The 20,191-nt window shown below is 31.2% G+C and overlaps 1 protein-coding gene across 1 annotated transcript in view; it reads left to right on the top strand.

Annotated features, from left to right (window-relative positions):
* Window positions 1-20,191, top strand: part of LOC136975519 (eyes absent homolog 2-like) — a 39,347-nt gene that overhangs the window by 2,996 nt on the left and 16,160 nt on the right. The window lies entirely within an intron of this gene.

Below are 20,191 nucleotides of genomic sequence, written 5' to 3'. Positions count from 1 at the left end.
CAATATATATTTAATTTTAATATATTTTAAATATATTTACCCATTTTTTAAAATGATTTCACGAAGCAAAATTCAGATTTGTTTTAAAATAAACTTGACCGTAATTAAGTTCTTAACCGCGTTTAGTTATTTTGGGAATCGAAAAAATGCGAAGTTAAATGCTTAGAAAGTTGGTTCCTAATGTCGAAACTATAAATGTCCTCCATCTAATTTAATTATTTGTATATATATACATGATAACATATATACATAGACTATACTAACATGTATACTGACGTAGGCTAACACTCAACATAAAATAATTAAATTAAATCCTATTAATGATTCTAATTGATAAAATGCTTGCATAAATTGTTTAATTGAAGCTTATATTTGCTTATAATTTAATTAAACATTATCCTTAATAATTAATTTAACTAGGAACGCGACTTAAACGAATGCTTGGAGAGGTGTAAAGAGTTATTCGAAGTGCGCCTTCTATGCTTGATAAATTGAAAATATTTCGATAAATTAAATTAAATTATAATTATAACTCGAAGATAATTTATAAATTTATATTTAAGTGCGAATTTTTTATGAATAATGAACATTTTTTACTGATTAAATCAAGCTCTAAGCCCGTTTCTACTGGTTTTTCTAGCAGCAAATTCCTCTTAGCATTCCTATCAAACTTGACTTGGATTGTAAATAAGTTTTTATTAATTTTTTATAATTAAACTTAAATAAATGAAAAATAACAACTTTGTTTTTATTTTTATTTCGAATTTTCGTATAAGCAAGCATAAATTATTTGGTAATTCAGCTTCTGTTTTCAACAATTTTAATGAAATAAAGTTATAAAATTTCTTAACAGAATTCTATTAAATTCTACTCATATTTATGATTAAAACGTTAATTTTTTTACTCATTTTTACAAATTTCAAGCCATTAAAAGTGTAAAAATTAAATATTTATTAATTTTTAAAGTTTTTGTATATTTTGTATTTCCCCCCCCTGCTGTCACCAATTTTGACGTCGTTCTCGTAAACAGCATATTATTTAGCTATAAAAATGTCAAAAATATCTAAATAAATAGAAATAAATAAGTTTATAAATGTAATAAAATGTTAGAAAACAAATTAGAGAACTAAAAATTACAATATTTCTTTGAATTTTTCTAAATTTTCCTAGTGAAATTATCCTTAATTGTGCTCCGAATTTCACCGGACTATACAACTTTCTACTGTTCATTCTTACATAATTCGCTTCTAATTTAAGAATTCTTCTATTTTTATAAAATTTTCATATATAAATTTATTTCTTATATCAATTTTTAGAAAATTTAAACCAGAATTTCATTATAAAACACACCTCTTTACAGTTATTGTAGGCGCATATATATCACATTACTTCCATTTATCTATACGTAAAAATTCACCAAGTTCTAAGAATTTCTAGCTCTAATTATAACTTTAATTTGGGAATTTCCTTTTTCTAAAAAATGAATTTTTATAGTTAAAGGATAAGATCCACGCTCTCAATTTACATAATCTATAATAATTGATGCAGTAAGTAAGTTAATGTTCATGCAAATCTCTTGAAGATATGAGCAAAATGTTATGTTATAAAATAAGAATTACGATGGCTTGTCACGACATTTTTAGTATATAAAGTTTAAAAGTCAAGTAGTTCGGACTATGGACTAACCCATGCAATAATTTTCTAACAGGCTACACACCTTTCAAACTAATTTAATTCTTTTTATGAAGTACAGTACAATCGCTCCACTAATTAATTTTAAGAATTAAGCATATTGAGCAAAATGAAAATGAATTTAAGAAAATTTATCTTACTTTATTTTTCTTTCTTTAATTCTTTCTGGATTTGAAACAATAGGAAATCGTAATTTGTACTTTAAAAAATGCTTCTACAGCATTCATTTCGTATGAAAAAGCTCTATTTTTATCATGAATTCATGGGCGATAAAGGATATTTTAGCATTTTTGTGCATTGATACAGTCGAACAAGCGATGAAGGCCACCTCTAAACAGAGACCATTCTTCTAGGAAGTTTTCTTGAAAAAAACTTTATTTTTATCAAGATTTTGTGTGTGATGAAGGATATTTTTAGCTTCCCGTGTATTAATTTTATATTAAAATCCTTAAAGTCTTGATTAAAATTAAGGTTTTTGAGTATACAAAACCATTTGATGAAGGACATTTTAGAATTTTTATGCATTAACCTTTATACAGTCGAACCTGCAATAACGGCCACCACCTCTAAACAGAGGCCGTGTGTTTTATTAAAAAAAGACTTTTAAAGCCTTTTTTAAAACAAAACACATACAAAATCATCTGCAAGCAGCAATCTTTTTTCAATGTTCCTTGTCAGTGGCCGTTTTTTGGAGGTTTGACAGCATTAAAATCTACATGAAAATACTTTAATTTTATCAAGATTTTATGGATTTTAACATAAAATTAACGCATAAATCTGAAGAATTAAGCTACGTGATAAAGGATTTTCTCAATTTTCTCCATGAATTTTACATTAAAAATCCATAAAATCGCGATGAAAATGAAGATTTTTTCAGTATAAAAGAACCATCTGACGAAGGATACTTTAACAATTTTTGCAACTTGCAATACGTCTTCAAGCGCAAATGCAAACATTTTCTAGTGATTCGTTTATTTAAACTCTATTTGATTCGATAATTTCCTGTTAAATCTTAAAATTTCCGACATAAAACAAAAGAAATTCGAGATTTTTTTTTACGTGTTAGAGGCCCACATTTAAGTAAGGAAAGAAAATCGGTGTCCTTCTTTTATGAATCGATAACGATTATTTCGTGTTTAAGCATGAGAAAAGGTCAAAAGTTAGGTCATTAACAAACTATTGTTTTGATTTAAATTACAGATTGTTTTCGTTTGATATACATAACAATAAAAAAAATAAAAATAAAAATAAAAAAAGATTCGATCGGAGACAACTTGGGCGTGTCTACTCCTTGACCGGGGTGTGCCTTTCCGGTCGACAGATATAGGTGTAGTTCCCTCTTCCTATATCTTAACATGTGTAGCACGTCTTTGACTCTTCGTTACTACGAAAATTGCAAACATATTCATAATCATAATCTTATTTCCCACAGTTTTCCTTTTTGTTAACATTCGTATGTGGCCATCATCGCCTGAGATAAAACGTGTTTAACGAATAATCGCTATACACGGGTTGCTTCTAATATTTATATTTTCCCTAGAGTTAAAGACGTGAGAATAGATTATTTATGGATTCAAATTAAAAAACACTTTTTTAATCTTAAAATTAATTAAATTTATAAATTCGATTTTATTCTTTAAAAAACTGGCAAAAAATTTCTACAGAATAAACAGTTTTAAATTTAAAATTTTAAATTAACCAATTATTTTTGTCGTTTACACGAGAAGTTTGAATTTTGAATTAACCGTCCATTTTAACGGATTAACAATTTTTTTGTCGTTTACAATCGTTAAATATGAATTTTAAACCGAATTCCTTTTAATTAATTTTAATTTTTTAAATGTTTTAACGTTAATTTATTTTTTAAAGTTTATTTTAATTTATTAATTCATAATAATTCGAAGAATCATAAAATTTATCATTACTTTTAACGAAGGTCGTGCTTTCCAGCTGCACATAATTATGATAAATTATAGGATTATGGCGTAGATTATTGACAATTTATGTTAATTGTAATGAAATTAAACGGAAATTTCTTCAATTATCATTTTAAAAATATTTTTTTATACATTAATAAACAAATTTTAATTGTTAAAAATGATATTTATCTGCTAAGAGTTAGAAAAATTCAAATTATCGCATCTTCTTACAATCTAAATTAAATATAACCTAAATTTTAAATATGTTTAGAGCTTTCAAATAATTAAACTAAGCTTAAAACGTATTAGAAGTTTTCATATATTTTCTGGAAATGCAAACTTTCAGTACAGCATTATAGAGGTTAGTGCTGTAATTTAGATAGATTGATACCTAATTTAGGTAGAATAATACTGATAATATAATTTTTTAGAATTTTTAACTTAAACCTTTGCTCTATCGGGAAGAAGAACATCAAGAATAATGTTCTTCCTCTTGATAGAGCGGCAGAGTATCATCATACATCTTGAGAGTCTAAGCTCTAAATCGGGACAGAATTAATGATGATAATTATTGTGATTTATATTCATTTAGGTCGATTTGTTGTTTCCCTTTTCATTTATTTTAATATAGTCAAACCTCTAAACAACGGCCACTGACGGGGACGTAAGAAATGAGCATTGTTCGGAGATGGACGTTGTTTGAGATCATTCCTGTACAGTTTTATTCAACGTTCCGGGAAAAAAATGGCCGCCGTTTAGTGGTGGCCGTTGTTGGAAGGTTCAGCTGTAATAAACTATAAATTAATAAAATAATTTTTAGATTTTAGTTGAGAAAAGTTGCATCAAAAATAAAATGTATATATATAATTTTGAAGGTCTATATGATAAATTTAAGGTCATTTATGGCTCTTTTCTTTTATTTAGTGTTAAAGAACATTTTAAATGTATTTTTACGCGTTAGTTCATCGATGTGAACGTTTTCTAGGGCAGGAACCCTCAAAATTATTTAAATAGGCCTATATTATTTTATAATATTCTAAATTTTAAAAAGTCTCTATAATACTTAGGAAAAACCTACTTTAATTTAATTTTTACTCTTAAAATAATCATCGAAACTTCATATAATGTGATTAAATTAAATGTGATAAAGTTTAATAAACGAAATTATAGTAAAATTTAATGGAAAATAATAATAAAAAATTTAACTTAATTTAGAATTTTTGGTATACGAATACAAAGAATTGCCCTTCAACACCTCAACTGCAGAATGTCATAAGCTAAAATAAGAATCATGTAGATATCAGGCTTCAATGCTTCATGAATTATTGCGAGATTTTTTCATCAAATCATGAATTTTTAATTAATTTTCTAATTCATTATGTTTTATAAGAATATTTTAATTTTAAAATAAATCACGTGGCTATTTTTCATACCGCTGAAAGCTTGATCCTTTGCATAGTTTTGTAATGGTTTATATAAAACTTAAAGTCCATTTTAGTGTACGACAATTCAAATTGTGTGTTTATTTATTTAAGCTACCGTGACTAAGTTCATTCGATTTAATGAAAATTTAAATAATAATATAAATTATGCAGATTTTTAAAATAATTTTATGCAAATTTTACTATAAATATATACTTTTTTCCATGTAAATATATGGAAGGAGAATGGAAACGTTTTGTCTAAAATTCTTAGAAATTTTGCATAATTATAAAAAAAATATTAAGTATTTAAATAACGGCTCGAATTAGAATAGATATTTTGTATTAGATTTATAAAAAAAATCTGACTGATTCTTGAATTTTCAGAGGTTTTTTACGGATTCACAACTCCGAATAATATCATTAAAATTTTAAATTTTATTGTTGTAACTTATTTAAATCGATAATTTATGAAATGTTTTTACAATTTTCTTCTGTTTTAAGAGAGGTTTTTTAGTGGAGACATGTCAATTATGTAGCTAAGAAGGACGTCTCTGTCTGCGAAAGCAGCATGGAGTGATGTGCTGGAATACATCTTTCAACAACGAATTTCAATTCAGTAGCGCGTTGTTGGTGCAATTTCCTGCGCTTCCAGTGTTGGAGGGTGAAGTGTAAAGCACGAAAGTTATTTGTGTCCAACGTCTTGTTCACACCAAACCGACGTCTATATTCTCCAGCCCTCGTAAGATGGTTTAACTGACGCGCGCAGGTGTTACACCCCTCGGGAGTCGTGTTTTTCCCCCTTCTTGTCTTTGTTTTCTAGACTAAACCAGCAATGACTTGGGCGTTCCACCTAAATGCCTCCTCCTTCTCCTTCCCTTCGCCATTTTCCCCCCTGCACCCCTATCGACACAATCCCACTAATCTTTCTTCTTCAACACCGGATGCAGAACACAGAACGGTAGTCACCCCCTTATATAACTTCAAAAAACAGGACTCCCAGTAAATTACGAAACTCAACTCAAACAAAGGAAAAAAAACTTGAGTTTTAAAGTAAGGCACTTCTTCGCTTCGTTACAAAGTGATGGATACTCTTACATTCGACATTTTGAATGGATTTGATACGCGACTTTAAAACGCGACCCTCAAAAACTCTCGATTTTTTATTCGTTATCAAGATTATCCCGTGCTAAAAATGGCTAATCAGATGATGGAACAGATGTCGTATTGACACGAGTCAACATGGCTACTCTGTAAACCATCAGATAAGTCATTTTTTGTGATAAATATATTCACACTGGGTCAAAACAACTGGTGTGATGTCTGAATTCACACAACGCTCCACTGAACTGATTCGTTTACTCAAGCCGGATTTACACATAAACTGAACAAGTTACAGCTTAAGGCCTCACGCTTTTGGATTTATTGTTATTATTAAATGCAAGAGGAAGGCCTCTTATAAGTTACAACTTAAGATCATAACAGATCTGAATCTAGACTTGATACTACACTGGCCACAGCTACTGTATTCGCTAGCTACAATAATTTAGCTTTAAATTAAATTATAGACTTTCCAGAAACGATATTTTAATCGGTTAATTTAACAAATGATACTGAAAAAATCCAAAATGGAGTTTTCAATACAAATTATTATTATTATTCCGCTATTGGCAACACTTAAAATAATTTTTAAAAGTTGAAAAAAAATAATTAAAATATCATCAGATAATTTAACAATTTAGCCCTAAAAAGTGTTGATTTTTGATTCCTTACCAGGTCATCGCGTGTTTTTAAAATTTTTGAATAATAAATTATCTGGCAACACTTAAAATTAAAGATTAAAAGTTTTATAATTTTAAATGTTGCCAGCAAATTTATTATGGAAAAAAAAGTCGCTGGCAACATTTAAAAACGGTTATTTTTTTGTAATTTAAAATATTTATTTTCGGTACAAAATTCTACAAATTTTAAACGTTTTGCAATGTGATTATTCGGCATAAATATTTTATTTTCGGTTCATCGCCAAATATTTAGTCTAGGTTGAAATATGCAAAGGGTATTTTGTAAATATAGTCAATTAATCATGAAGTCGTTTTCAATTATTTGCAATTTTATCAAGTTATAATTTCATTTTCTAACGGGAGAAACCCTCTTATCCTAATTACAATATTTGAAAATTTACTATAGATTAAATATAGACGTTGTATAATTGATATTTACTGAAGAAAACAGTAAAATTAACGCTTTGCATTAATAATTTTCGCATTTTTAAACTCAATTCCTATATAAAATTGATTAAACTTTAAAAATTTCGCTATATTTTACCTTAAATTTGATAAAAATTTCGGTTGAAAAGCGATATTTCGGCATACAAAACGTACTTCAGAATCAAGTTGTATTTTTATATAATTAATTTTTCTATAGAATTTCAATGTATTATACAATATAAAACTGATTTTTCACTAAGAACGTGTTCTTTTAGAACATTTCTTATAAAATACGCTTGTATAGATTCATAATTTAATTTTCTTATAATATAGGCTAAATATGAAGTACCTGTAGCTTTGCATAGCTTCTTAGCATAGATTATTGAAGAAAAATATGGAGAAAAATTAATATTTTGCTTCGTCTGACATGCATAAACCTAGAGAACAGTTAAAATTATATTTCTACGACGCCGTCTTGCACATATAAACGGATTACACCGCTTAAAAAATGAATTATTATAATATCAAATGTATAAAGATTGAGATATTGCAGAGAATTTCATGCGAAACTGTTAATGGAGGAGGAGGAAGAAGAAATAACAGGTTCTTTAGTGTACAAAGTGTGTCGATGAATTATGGTTTAGAGAAATGGGCTGTCAACAGACATGGCATTTATCCAACAATGCACTTTTTAGAAAGGCTCTATGAATGGTGATTAAAAGACAGTTTGGTTTGGTTTATTCTTTTGTCTTCTTTAAATTAATATATTATAAAAATTTGCAGGAATTTATTGAAGTGTAAGGTTATCCGAATGAGTAATTAGTGTTTAAACACGTCGGATGATTGATGTAAAGTTTCGATCAATCAGCATGGAGTTTATCTCGTTTCTTCTTTTGAATGGCATTCTTTCTTCGATATGTCGTTGAGTTTTTATGTGCGGTTGCATTCCTTTCCCATCACAAATGCAACACCCACACGCCATTTGTTAGTTGGTCGGCAAACAAAAGACGTACCCGTTCACTGGGAAGACAGATGTTGAGCAACAGCTGGGGGGGGGTAGTTGGCGATGCTCCCATTGCATGCAACTGTCTGGCGATACGGTCCAATGGTTAGAGCTGAGTCAGCTACATAACACTGGGGACGAGTTGCTCACCAAACAAGTGGTGCGACCCGTGATTAGAACTTAAATGTGTTGGCAATTAAACATAAAGCCAATTAAAACTGTCTCGTTGCGAATCTTCCCCATTCGTCAGGCTGAATTATCTTCCTCTGGTTACTCACACATTGGCACGTAACATCCCTGCAGACTCTTTCAATAGAGAGAAACCATTCAATCCTGCTCTGCAGTGACGTCGAACCAGAGGTCAAAGAGTGACATCGCGGGTGTTCGACTTTGTCCCTCTAACAGGTTGCTCGTGTCAAACTATGCGGCTTCTCCAGACATCGAAGACTGACTGATGTTAGGGGGTGTCGACGTGTATGTTCCTCTCTGCATATCGCGCGCGCGCACACACACATACACACACTGTTTACGTCGGACATCGAATAGCAGGTGCATGGACTTTAGTCCATTATTCGGGAACGTGCTTAAATGAGTTCACTAAGCTAACTACAATAGGAACAGACAATAGGGGATGTTGTTGTCTGGTAGATATAGTTATACTTTGCGCTTTTTCACTTCTTATACGATGCATTTCAAACGTTCTAAACAACTTTCTGCTTCGATGCTCCGCTTTAAAATTAGAAATTTTATCATTTCTTACACTTTTATATGTCCCTCCATTTGTATATTTTAAGTGCCTTAAAACGCACTTAAAAATATACAAACTTCCATCTAAAATTGCTTAATTTACACGTTTATTTGTGTATTAAAACATCAAACATTAATTTTTGTGATTAAATTCTTAATAAATTATCAGCAAATTTTATAAAAACAAGCAATCTTAGGATGCTGTCTTAGGTTCCAATCAATGAGATGCTGGAGTTTTTTAGTACGAAAGGATTTTCGTACTAAAAAACTCCAGCATCTCATTGATTGATTAAATATATCGAATTTTATGTGATAAAACTCAAAATTTCCGAACTTTTTGTACATGAAAACTATACCCGAACGCATTAACAACGCTAAACAAATGACATTATAATCGAGAATTTTATTAATTCGTTTCGAATAATTTGAAATTTTTTAAAATTATTATTCAAAAAGAAGATTAAAATTTAATTTTTATCACTTTAAATACAATAATTTAAAGCTATTATGACAAAAATTAAGAAGAGAAAGCGTAGAAGTAAAGGATAAGCACCAATTTTCATGATAATAAACGGAAAAAAATTATTGTTCTAAGCAGAAATTTGCCAGAAAAAACAATAAATTGTAATTATATACGTTCCAAATTTACAGAAATTTCTATTTTTTATTTAATCATTTTTTTAATAAGAGAAACACACGAGGTCATTTTGAAATTTGTCTCTTTGTCTCAATCAGAACTCGAGTGTGGCTATCGTAGCGTGTCTAATCCGAGACGACTCGTTGTTTACTTTTTTCTGTCACTTCCGGTCCAACGATGTCCATGACAACAACTAATAAATTATTACGACCCGATTGTACGCCTGTGACGTCACTTAACTTGTCCTCAACTGTCAAATGTCATTTGTTTCGGGTGAAGTTGTCGGATAAACTGAATTGATGATTTTTAAATACGAAAATTGATTCGAGTTTAAACTTTTTATCTCTACTTTTTTAAAAGAATACATTCATTCATTTTTATAATAATAATTTTTTTTCGTTGTTTTATTCGATAAATTAGAGGAAAATTTCTTGCTTTTCAGTAGAATTTACATGAAAATATTAAGTTCTTAGTGACCTACGATTAGAAACTTAGGATTAAGGATTTAAATTTGCCAATTAGGAACTGGAATAAAATTATTAGACCGAAAATAAGGGCTTTTATTAATGGAATCGAATCGGGGTTTTCGTGTTAAAATACGAACAAAGGTTTAAATCTAGTAAACTACGATCAAGGACTTAAAAGTCAAGTGTACTCCTCTAGTCTAGTAATTTTAAATTCCTTTCATATTCATTAATCCGATTTATTAATTTTAAGAACATAATTCCAGTCCATTAATCTATATCCTTGATTTCGGTCTACTGATTTATCCATATTCTTGATTCCTTAATTCAAAGTTCACTAATTTAGATCCTTAATTTTGGTTTTATTTCTTAATTTCCAATAACCTCAAAGCTTGATACCAATTTATTAATTAGCGTATTCTTTATTCTCTAGTTTTATTCCTTGATTCTATTCCACTGATTTTAAATCCTCATTCAAGCTTACCATCGCTTTTCATCTCTTCTTGATAAACACTTAGCTTCAGAAGAGAAGAGAGGGTCATCTTCTTCACTAATTTATTCTATTCTGAACGATAATTTAATATATTTGTCGCTTTAATTACAATTTTATTAGCCTTTCTTAAACGTAATTAACGTTAATTAGTAATCGAGTAAACGTAAAATGCTTGTATTTTACTATATTTTGTGTAAATACAGTCGAACCTCGATATAACTCCCTCCTATATAGCGCCACTCTCGTAGAGGGCCTATGAATACGTACAACGGTATGTATCATCTTCGATCGTGGGTATTCATAGGCGCTATGTACGACGGCGCTATATCGAGGTTTGAATATAAACAGAGAATGCTTCAGCCTCTGTGAATCAACAAATATACGATTTTAAATTACAAAGGGTGCCAAATCAAATGACTTTTAAACCTGTACATTTGTACATCTCATTGTTTTACGTAATCCTTTCCGTTCGAGGCCCTTCGGTTTAGAGCCACATGCGGATTTCAAAGGCAAACTAATGGTGGCGCTAAATCGAGGTTTAACTTGTATAAGTCATTTACAGATAATATATACAGTATAGTGAGTTAATGTCGTATATTGCAGCTTCCTACTCTGCGTGAGTTCTGTATAATTTGTATAGTTTATTTTTTTAGTAAATAAATAAATTACGTTGTGGCATACAAAATAAAGTCTATATATTATATATATATACACGTACAACACGTTAAGTTAATTCAATATAACTTATATAGTACTGAAAGTATGTATATTATAGTACGTAGGCTATGCATAACATCTGTAGGCCTACATCTCTATACACAGTATGTATAGCATGTTATGTAAGTTCAGTATAACCTACTTAGTATGCAAATCAATTATGCAAGTATGTAAATTATACTGTGTGATGTAAAATATAAAGTCTATGGTATGCATTAACGGGATAACTTACAACTTATTAATTTATAACACGCAGTTATAAGCATTAATACGTAATTTATGCAAGTTTTAGTTGAAAGAATGCCCAAAATATTGCATATATCGCTTATATCTTTAATATATTTATGAGTTTAGTATATAAACAAAGAGGTCAGACACATAATTTGTCATTTGTTTTCAAAGATAAACGAAGAAAAAACCTTGATTGCCTTCATACCAAATGCCCATAAATTACTTCATTCTAGAATAATTTCGTTTTTCTTTTCATCACTTAACAGCAGGATACTTTAAGTGCAAGAACTGTAAGTGAAATGCAATTTTAAGAGTAAATTTATGAAAGAATATTCATAATTTCTGAATAAATTCAAGAGAAAATATAAATGGGAGTAGCTGTAGAAGTGGTCTTTTTTTCTTCCTCCTGAAATTCCCGTATTGCAGCGCTCGAAGTTACTTCAGACTAAATGAAAGAATTTTGGCGAATTTCCGAAAAATCTTTTTAATTATATTAAATAGCATTTAGTGAATTAGAATAAAGAAGGTCATTCTTCTTGTGAGCTCGAATATTCAAGCTATTTGCATATCTACTTAGAAGCCAGTCATAACGACTCTGTCACCTGACTTTTAAATTCCTGTCCTCCATGTGTCACTGTTAGTTCTGTGCATCACACGCGAATGTGATGTGACGTTTAATTACAACATTCCAACATGTCACGTTCATCTGGTGAGCTTGCCAGGGGACGGGTTGGGTTGGTTGGTGGTTTTTTTTTGTATCTTGATTTACCCTCCTCTCGTATACTCATACAAACTCACATACATACACACCTGCATCTTGGCCTACTCTGTTAAGCTTAATTAAGAGACGGTTAGGCATAATTACACACTGGTCAAATTTTATGTGGGACGTAGGGGTGAGCCCTATCAACTTACGAAAAATGACATACGGTAAATGGATGTCCTAATTTGTTTAGTGGATCGTACGGCATTTCCTGTTGACTCGAGTTGTGTGGAAAAATCTTCTTTCCCCTTAATGACAAGCGTGTTTTGATGATCCTTAACCGTTTAAATTACTCTCTACGATCGAATTTTACTAATAAACACTGAATTATTAAATATTTTCCAAGTTTAATCCTCGGATAATCGATTATTGATCGCCTCGAAGCAAAGAAAGACACGAATAACCGCGTATTTAAAAGCAGGTTTTTTAAGGTTAAACTTAAAGAAAATATCTGCAATTATTCCGGATAATCGGGATCAACCGTGTGTTAGATAAGAAAATCCTCTATCAAATCCTTCAATCACGAGAGTAATCTGTTAAATCATTCGTCTGTAGATGAAGATCTCAGCCTGTTGAATCACTTCATCTTGTTTCTGTAGAAATTTCACACGAAATCTTTCGATAAAATGCTAAAAAAATAAACAAACAAAAACATGGATTCACAATAAATTAATGCAAACAAAGAGCTATTGTTTGCCTTAAATCTAAGATTTGATCTGCGCTTACTTAGCAAACAATACTCTTACAGGTTAATCTCAGCTTAGTAGATATTGCAGATCGCATTTGTTATTAAGGAACGTCACCCGTCTCGTTTCACCAATGTCTTGGCGCTTTCGTTGGAGGAAGACGCGTCCCTTGGCAAATTAGGAGCATTTCCGCTTTCACACTCGATTCAGTTAAGACAAATGGAGGTCATAAAATGGAACTACTCTATCGGTTCATCCATATACCAGTAGATAGAGGTCCACCCACACCGCCCGTGAGATCCGCTGCCGTACCAGAAGCTGTCTTTTAATCCTTCCCAACTCAACCTGTGGGAGGTGGTGGGTGGGGTGGCTACTCGGGTTTTTGTCCTCTTTTGTTCCCCACCCAACGACAGTAGGACGTTCACCCTCTGCACTGTAAAACCGGTTAGAAAATTGAATGCCTACCCTTCGAGCCGATTAGGACAGTGGTCTAGCCCATTTGCCTCCAAAGGAGTCCATTTCTTACTGACGTAACGTCACGTGGTGAGCACGCGCGTTCAGTTTTTTCGACCGGTTTTCCGGTGAGTGGAAAAGGGGCGAGGCAAAACTTCCCATCTTTACCCCGTTGTGTCCAGTAAGTTTTTAACTCGAGCCTTGAATGCATTCGTTGTGTCGCTCGTTGCACAATCCCGTTCGTTGTTCGACGTCCGTACCAAAAGGTATGTGTATTATAGTTGACCATACAACCCTCCCCTTGTCTCTTATGGCCATTACTCACGCGCCTCCTTAAAATCGTCACCATAGCAACGTTTACGTAACCTTGAACCGATTTTGTTGACAGCGTGTGTATGCACCACTCTAGGAACAGATCGTGGTCAGTTGGTATCGATTTTAAGTGCATTTTCTCAGCTCTCTTATGCCAAATTCTTATGGAAATTGTTACGTTTTCTAAGTTACTCTTCGCAGATGTTGAGGTGAAAAGGCGTTGACAAACGTAAAAACGTTGATGACAAGACGGTCCCGTTGAAGATAACTACGTCAGATTGATAAGATGATAACTATAACCGAAAGCAAGGAGAGTGTATGAAATCAATCCTCCCGTTCTTCACGACCCCCTGTTGGTGGTTTATTAGTTCTTGTCAATTTTCGGGCCATATCTAAGTCTGTTACTAAAAAGTCTATTTTTGCATTAATGGACATAAAATGCCCTTTAATACGTCTAGTCTAACGTCAATAAGTAGCGTGGTTCCCACTTCAAATGAGCCTCCCCTACTTTACGCGACGATGAAATTAGTTTAAAGCATTCGGATCGGATTTCTCATTATTTTGTTTATAATTTTACTTAATCACGAATTAGAAATTTATAAAAGTTTCTATTTTTAATCCCTTAATCTGTAAAATGGATCCGCATATGTGGACCAGTTTTAGCGCTTGTTTACTATGCTTTAAAGTCGCATTGTTTTTAGTTAGTTCCCCCGTCTTTAAATCAAATTATCATATGTAAAAAGGAAATTATGAGTAGATATTAAGTAGAATAAGAAGTATTTATTATATATGTCTAAATGTCTAAGCATTCCTCCTATAAATCGATACAATTTCTAGTTTATCTTGTTGATCTTTGTCTAGATAACATCTGGAGAACCCAGTTTATAGGAGGATCTTCGTGTTTGTTGCATTGAGCGAATTATAAATGTAATAAGGTTCTGAAAGTTAGGTTACTTAGATGTGTGCAAAACATGCACACATCTAAGTAACGTAACTTTTATCGTAACGGTGCAACGTTACGATATAACTTTAATATTCATTCATTAGGCTAGGCTCTTGCATCCTGTATGTGTTAAATTCTGTTTAATGCATGTTTAAAGAGAATTTAATGAAATTATAACTTTAAATTATATATTCCTAATTCTTACAGCTTATTGTATTCCCTTATATACGTTCTATTGTATTTATACAGCAGCGATATGGAAGGATATGTAACTACATATCTATGCACTAAGTTAACATTATAAACGTGTTGCTAGCTTTGTTTGCAATTAGCATACTTTATATCGTTATACTTTATATAAACTAATATAGACAGTATAAAGTATATAATACTGTCCTTATAAAGAGAATAGCGACGAATGAGGGTAGAGTAAAGCGTTAATGTAGCGTAGATATTTCTGTAACCGTTATATTCAATGGAAGAGAGTGTAGTTCTTTCATTTTGGCATAAGCCAATGAGTTGAACTACGTTTTCGCTAACCTTACTTGAAAATGTTGGCAAACGTCACATCACTGGTAAAATTGTACACTCTTTCTTTCTCTTCCGTACCCCCTGCTGACATTACTTTGCGTGAAATTCTTCAGATTATCACTTTAACCTTGAAGCTGCACATAATCTAGGATTATAAATGACACCATTTTTCTATTTTTTAAAATTATTTCTATAGAATCACTCTCTAAAAAACCACTGATAGACGAATTGTAACCTAATTTACAGCAATAGATAGGATTTTAATACACCCAATTAAGCAATATACAAGTTAGTTTCTAGTATCAAAAAATTCTTGTCACTCGTCCAAAATATTAACTTCGGGACACTTCCCCCCGTGTTAGAGTGACATAAAATAACATTAACCAATCAAAATCGGGTAAAGAAAGGTTAACATCGCTTCAGATTAGGAAGGGGTGGAAGAAAATGCGTTCGCTGTGTTGCAAAATGGAAACTGGAGGCCTCATCTCTATCACACTGACTTTATCTGTAGATGGAATATTTTAATACGCTGACAGGACATCTTGCTTGCCATAAATCACGAGTCGATCGGAAGAGAACGAGAGAAAAAAATCACACTCTCCCTCTCTCTCACTCTCTCTCTCTCCACTCTAGACTTATGACACCGGATACTCCCTAATCTAGCTGAGGAGTGTTTATGGAAAACTTGGACGTGTGCCAATGCAAATACCTAACTCCACTTCTTGATTGCATCGTTTTGCCGCTAGTTATTTCCATTCCATCTTTCGTTAACCCCTAATCGACGAGATTCAATCCATCATAACGCTTATCACCCAAGAAAAGATTAAGAAGTAGCCATTTCGTCAGCCTACAAACCTCTTATAATGAAGCCAGAGAGGGGGAGAAACCAAGGGAGAAAAACATACACACACACACACATCAAAACCTGAGCCAAATTCCAGATTTTAATCATTAAAATTCGAGAATAACGAAACAGTTTAGGGGTGTTCATTAAGATTTTAGATTCTAGAAGACGAGTCGCTCTCTGTAACAGATTGTTATCTGTGAGTATATTTTTAACACGGCTCATTCATAGCTAACAGAAACTCCCTCCCCCGAGATACCCATTACAGGGTATCTCGGAGGGTTTCTGTATTAAAATTCGACAAAAATTGGGGTGTCCTGAGAGCGATTCGGCTTCGTATACACGTGTAAACACACTCACTACTGTCTACTGTTAGCGCTCTTAGTGGAGTGATTCCATACTAACTCAGGACAGACTCATTAGTTCTGCCCCGATTGGTACGGTCCAGTGCCAAACTGGCATGCCATCAGATGGTTCTGTGGGAGGATAGAGGAATAGAAATGACTATAAAAAACCGGAAGTTGTTCACTCTGGTTTTTAAGTACTAATCAAGCGAAGAAACTGAGTGAAGTCTTCTTTCATTCGCACCCCCTCTTTAAGTAATTAAATAGAAAAAAATGTGCTTAATTTAGATTAATTAAACTGATTCTTATCGCGTTAACTATCTAAATATAAGGGGGGGGAGTTAAAGTTTTCTTAGATAAAAATCGACTCGCTTGGGGGTGCTGTTAATATATTAGTTCAAACAACCCATTACTTCACTATCACTCCTATCATTCTTAGATTTACTAGGTGGGGGGATATTAGAAGTGTATATCTAAGATTTGACAGTCAGCAGCACATGTTCGTCATCTCGTCCCACGTTCCACATTAAACGGTGAGATGCTTGAACTTGCTGACAACAATCGTTAAAAATTGACTCTTCTTGTAACAACTTTCCAATCCCCCTCCTTAAAAAACAATTGCATAATATTGCTTTAAAATTCTATAAATATCTATTGCTTTATATCTATTTTTATTTATAGAGGAGGGTTCTCATGTAGATTTCTTTAAAGAGGGTGGATTTTAATTATAGTACTGTATAACCCCCCTGGCCATCCCTTATTAGGATGTATGCTTCTATATAATTTTAGTGCATTTCGAATCATGTTCTTCATGAAGTATGTCATAGATACGACCTGTATAAACCGTGTTCTGTATTCTGTTATCGTTCTTTCGTTCTTTTTATTTTATTTATTTCATTTTTTTCATGTCACGTGTCACGAATCCCAATGAGACTTTCAAGAATATACATTGTGAATTTGACCGAAAAATAGTTCAAAGAATTGTTCTCTTAAGCTTAAAACATAAATTATGAATTAAATTTGTTATAATTTGCTTAAACTTCTAATCAAAATGTGTTTAAATGTTTAAATTTTGTACGTAAAAGTCGACGTTATTTATCTATTTTTACGCGCCTTTCCGGTAGAGTTAGACTTGGAAAAATTAATTTAGGGTTGTTATTTTATGTGGTTATAACTTATCTTTAGGGGAATCAAATGTTAGAAAATCGAATTTTTAAGCTATGTTGAGCAAGTTTAACATAGAATTTTTATTGTAGTCAACATAGATGTGACCGTTATATAACGATGTTTCGGCCTCTTACTAGTGAATAAATGAAAATTAAGCAATTCATGAAATTTTTCAACTAATTTTCTAATATTTCTACAATAATTTTGTCTTTAAACTAGATAAAGTTCAGGAAAAATACGTTTAATATAAACAAACAAACATAATTTTCATGGTAGAAGTTGGAGAAGTCGCAGTTTCGGAAGAAATTTTAAAGATAAAAAATACAATGTAAGAGATTTTTATAAGGAAAACTAATTTTATTACATAAATGTCTAGTTTTATTTTAAAAATAATAGTAATAAAGTTATAAATAAATGTTATAAAAGCGCTTAAAATAGATGAAGGTAATCATGTATACGCTACATGATAAATTTACTGTAGCATGTAAAATTGGTAAATATTGCTTAAAATTTATTAAAATTCTTATAAATTCGATTATGAAACATTAAAAAAAACATTTAATTTATCTTTATAAACTGTATTTATAACCATAAAAGCGTTAACAACTTATAAGACCTAATTGAAAGTTACCATAGGCTAGCCTACATTGCAGTTAGGAATCCATTCAAAAACGATAAATTATATATTCAATTAAAAGATATTTTTATTTAAAATAATTAATATTTATTTATTTAAGCTTTAAAAATGTTTCTAAACACAATTTAATAACTTTTAAATCCATTTAACAGGTTTTAAAGTGATCTTACAGAATCCACCCACAGCAGTTTTATAGTTATGAGTACGAGAGATCTGTTGAAATTTTACCATAAAATGTTAAATTTTATGGAAATTTATGCTAAAGTATTGAAATTAGAAATTCTTAAGAATATAAAATAATAAGGTTTTTAATGATTTAATGGGTAAAAGTAATTTAAAAACGGACATTTTCATTATAAACATTCATGTCTTGCGATGTCTGTTGAAATTTTACCATAAAATGTTAAATTTTATGGAAATTTATGCTAAAAAATTGAAAATAGAGATTCTTAGGAATGTAAAATAATAAGATTTTTAATGAATTAATGGGCAATAATATTTTAAAAATGAATATTTCGATCGGAAAGATTCATATGTCTTATGAATGTCTGAAAATGCAAATAACAATTAGGTGACAATGTGCATCCAAAAATACCATTAATTTTCTTTTTCTGGGCTATATGCCAGTTTAAATGACTTTGTTAAGAAAATTGCTGCACTTTAGTATTTACGAAAAAAGAAAAAAAAAGAAAAAAAACTTTTTCAAAATATATGCTGCGTAATCGTTCTTTTGTAAGCTTAAGAATATACCCCATTGTAGGAGGTTTTATTTTTATTTCTGGACGCTTTTTTCTTTTCTATTTTATAAAATTTCGACTAACTTTCAAAGTTCAAATTTCCAATGTTTCTACAGAAAATTTTCTTAGAAATTTATATCAATTCGCATTTTTTACTTTCGTAAAAACACTTTTTTACAAGATCGTGTAGAGCTTAAGCTTAAATATGCTGCACATTAGGGCCTCGATTTATGAGTTTGTAGTTTAGGGCCTTACGTTTCCACGTTTGTCATCATTGTATGGAGAAGAAGGGCCTACTATATGTTGTATATTAGGGCCGTCTATAGATGATTTCTATGGAAAATTTCTTCGTGGATTGATCAAAATTAAATACTTTTGATGTTTACAAGAGAAAAACTTCAAAATATATGCGTTTATGCATGAAATTAGCTTAAAAAGTAAAGATAAATTTGATTGATTTAACGTTTAGTTTTGCCATGAAATCAATCAACATAAGTTAATGGATTTCATGGCCAAAATTTATAGGATTTCATGGTAAATTCTCTCGCTAAGAGGGGATTAAATTCTAATTTTTTTATATTTAAAATATACTTTCACAAGACAAAAAATCTGCTGGAATTTATAATTTAATATCTTATTTTTCCTATGAAAAATATTAAATTTCTTTACGAGAAAACAGAGATAAAGCCGAAATTCTTAACGTTTAAGATAACTTTTAACGCACTTTCGATGGATCTTGATTCGAAAATTTACGCATTTTTATGGCAAATTTTCTTAAAATAAAGGGCCAAAGTCTTATTTTCGATGTTTACATTTTTATGGGATTATAGATTAAATATGTCATATTTTTCTCAAAAATGATCCCATTTCTACGTTCTCTCCTCTCATCTCACAGCATGTTTTATGGTAAATTTCCATGAAGGTCAACTAGCAAATAAGATTTAGTGACAGTTATAATACCCTTTTATAGGATCAAAATTTTTTTATACCTTCTAAAACGTTTCTAAACAATGCTCTGTTGTCTTTGGGTCTTGTAACGTGACCGTGAAATTAATGAAAGGCGTGAGAACGACCTTTGACCATTACGTCTTTATGCTGGCTGCGCGTCCAAACATCTGTTGACATCACTCGAACCTTTTTCTACACCGAATAATAAAAAAAAAAGAAAATTGAGATATAATTATGACGGTGGAAGTGTTAGATGTAAGATGAGTAGGAATGATGGTCTGTGGTCTTCGGGCGT

The sequence above is a fragment of the Centruroides vittatus genome, unplaced genomic scaffold, assembly GCF_030686945.1.
Source record: "Centruroides vittatus isolate TY-2023 unplaced genomic scaffold, ASM3068694v2 contig_374, whole genome shotgun sequence".
In the NCBI taxonomy this organism is placed as follows: Eukaryota; Metazoa; Arthropoda; class Arachnida; order Scorpiones; family Buthidae; genus Centruroides; species Centruroides vittatus.
This window is presented reverse-complemented; position numbering and strand designations above follow the sequence as displayed.